General features: G+C 44.4%; 1 protein-coding gene across 1 annotated transcript in view; it reads left to right on the top strand.

The window, feature by feature from the left end:
- Window positions 1-3,215, top strand: part of Cacna2d1 (calcium voltage-gated channel auxiliary subunit alpha2delta 1) — a 348,148-nt gene that overhangs the window by 170,545 nt on the left and 174,388 nt on the right. The window lies entirely within an intron of this gene.

The raw sequence follows: 3,215 nt of genomic DNA, 5'->3' as shown, positions 1-3,215 counted from the left end.
ATGTTGGTGTACTTAAACAAATGAAGGTATCTCCTTACTTAAGAAAAAATTCAATGTTTAGCCTGGGCTTTTCTTCAGCTTTTGTACTTAATAAGATTTCTGTTCTGATCAGTTTCTGAGCCATGGTAGGGCAGAGCTTTTGCCTGATGGTGCGGAGAAAGCCCCAGTGTTGAGTGATCTCTTTTAGTGCTACTGGCATCATTGTATCATGTGATCCTCAATATATGGTTCAATAATTTTAGGTTTAGAATATAAGATTGCAGATAATTGCACTTGCCACAGTCCTTGCCCTTGCTCCTCTGGCCTGTTTTCAGATTGATTTTATTTAATTTTTATTCGTGTTAATGAGAAAAAAGATAAAATAGCAATGAAACAGTTTCAAAACAGGTTAGTAGGGCAGTCACAATAGTTACACATTGTGGATCGTTGTCTTCATGGTAGTTATTCAGAGGACGAGATGGTGCCACGGAAGTGTCTGGAGTATAGGACATACTGAGGGAGACGGCGCGGCCTCTCACCTGGCACAGGGAGACCTGGCTGCAGGGCTGATTAGCTGCTAATCCCGTCTCCTCCCTCCCACCTGGGTATTAACTTTGAAATTGCTTGATTCTTTCAATGTGAAGTATTTTTCATGCCGGGTTCCTTGCGTGCCGGGAGAGAAGTCCTCAGGAGGACCACAGGCGGGCCATGTGGACGTGTTCCTTTGTTCACCAGCACATCCAGAGGCGTAGCGCACAATGCAGACACCTCTGTAATTGGTTCCGGGTCTCCGTGGCACTTCCACTGCCTGCTGCGCTGAGGTACATCTAAGACTGCAGCGCCTTCAGCGTGTCCACTCGCAGCTTAATCTTTGTGAAATCCCAATTTCTATTTTAAAACTACCTCAATTTCATTCTCTGCACTGGGTTAAAATGAGTATCTTAAAAATTTTTATTTGATGTTTCAGTCTTGTGTTATTCAATCTATATAATTAAATCATTTAATAAATATGGTGTGAATCCTTGAAGCCTCGATATGCTCTTACGAAATAGTCTTAAAGCCTGCTGAATGCAGAGAATAATAGTTACGTGTATATGTCTTCTGAATGTTTGCTGAGTTATAAATTGTTGCATGAAATTATTGTTGAAGCTCTTTGAAATTGGAGTTTTTACCCAAGTAATAACAGGCAGGCAGGACAACGCGGCCGCCTCTGCCTTTTGTGTATTATTTTCAGGCTAAGGGCTGCAGGTGGAAGGTGGGCTCTGATACTTGCCATTCAGTGCATGCGTCACGCTGTCTCTCCCTGGGACGGTTTACCTGTGATCTTTCTTTTTCTTTTCTTCAAACCATGTCTTTTAGAAATCCAACACTGATGTTTTAAAAATCTGTATTATGAAAATTAAAGTGACTAACTTCTTCAAGACACCCTAGGAACAAAGTATGGTCCAGAGAATCCCTTTGGGCTGCCTTTTTCCTTTTCTTTTTTTCCCAATTTGGACAGCAGAGAATAAAATGTACAACTTAACAAGCACAGTGTTGTGGCTAGTGGATTTGTTGAGGCTTTTGGACTGGTGCCTTCTGAGATGAACATTTTAACAACTATTCATGGTTTAATTAGGGATAAGTTATGTCTGAATCAGTGAACAGTTTGAATTTAAAAAGCTCTTTGAAATATGCTTTAATTAGCTACAGTTACCAAAAGTAGGCTAATGAAGTGTAGGCTAAAAATTTTTGTTTTCAAAGTAATGATATATTATTTAGATAGAATGAAATGATTCTAAAATATCTGAAATTACTTATTTTTTCTGCAATAGTCTTCTCTGTAATCTTGCTAATTATTTTTTTTACAAAAAACAGCACAAATATAAACTCCCATCTTTCCCCTCTGAAGTACACTGTGATTTCTGCTTCAGTTCTGTATAAAGAGCTGTTATTTCATTATCCCTGTGGACCTACAGCAGTTAATTTCCCACTGACGCTGGGAGCCGGCCAGACCAGGGCAAGGGCAGCGTCTGAGGATGTGAGTGAGTTTGCGGACAGGTCTTAGACGTCTGTGGCCAGAAACACAGGGGTTATTCTTCAGGGTAAGTGGATATACCAGACCTGACTTTTCAAGACCCAAAGTACAACATTACATAGAGGCTCCTCTAGGTTTGTACCTTTACATACAGTGTCAGAGATTCAAGTTAAAGCCAGGTGAGGGAAGGGATTACTTTTGCTCAAATTACACAGTTCTGGCAGTGTTTCCACAAGAAAAGAAGAAGCTAAAACTCAGCAGGACGTGGAGATGAACCCACTGCTCAGGCTGTAGGGACCCAGGCGCACTCAGAAGGGACTGTGGCGCTGTTTGTCCTCTGCCTGTTGCGTCACAGGGCAGGGACTGCAGGGAGACCTTACAGGGCTAGGGCCAGAGCTCATTGTCTGTCCCGCAGTTGGATCCCCCACTAGTGCACTGTGTGCAGAGTGCCTTCACTTGCATGCTTGCGCTGGTGCCTCCTGGCCACCTCCCACGTGCGTGTCCTAGGCTCGCGTCCTGACGTCAGAGGCTCTTCAGGGGACCCAAGCCTGTGGTGGCCATAGCAACCCACCCAAGGACTTTGCTTGTAGAGGCTAGAGTTAGGGTATCAAATCGCTCAGCCCCCTTGTGGGCCAGCAGGCTTATTCCAGGGCACTTGAATCTCTGCATGTGCATGCATGGATGCAAGTGTGTGTGTGTGTGTGTGTGTGTGTGTGTGTGTGTGTGTGTGTGCATATGCGTGGCTCTGGGATCAAGGTCCAAGAATTTTATATTAAACTGTGTTCCCAGGTCCTCTTTTTAATTCTTTATGTTGAGGCAGGATTTTCTAAGCTGTGAGTTGCCTGCACTGGACACAAATTTATAATCCTCCAGTCTCAGCCTCCCAGAGTGCTGTAATTACAGGACTGATCACCAAGACTGGCTGGCACCTAGCTGTTGATGGCCACTGGCAGAAGGCTGGGCACCAAGACCACTGTGCTCCACAGGGGCTGAGACTCAGTGTAGGACTGCTTACTTGTCTTGCTCCCAACCCTGGCGTAATTGTCAGCACCTCAGAGGGCCATATGAGGATGAGGATGATAATGTGGTGCTGGTGGTGGTGGTGGTTGTAGTGGCAATGGTGATGGTGGTGATCATAGTGATGGTGCTGATAGTGATGGTGGTTGTAGTGGTGGTGGTGGTGGTGATTGGGATGGTAGTGGTGGTGATGGTGGTGATG

This window comes from Octodon degus, unplaced genomic scaffold (assembly GCF_000260255.1).
Source record: "Octodon degus isolate 3935 unplaced genomic scaffold, OctDeg1.0 scaffold00108, whole genome shotgun sequence".
In the NCBI taxonomy this organism is placed as follows: Eukaryota; Metazoa; Chordata; class Mammalia; order Rodentia; family Octodontidae; genus Octodon; species Octodon degus.
This window is presented reverse-complemented; position numbering and strand designations above follow the sequence as displayed.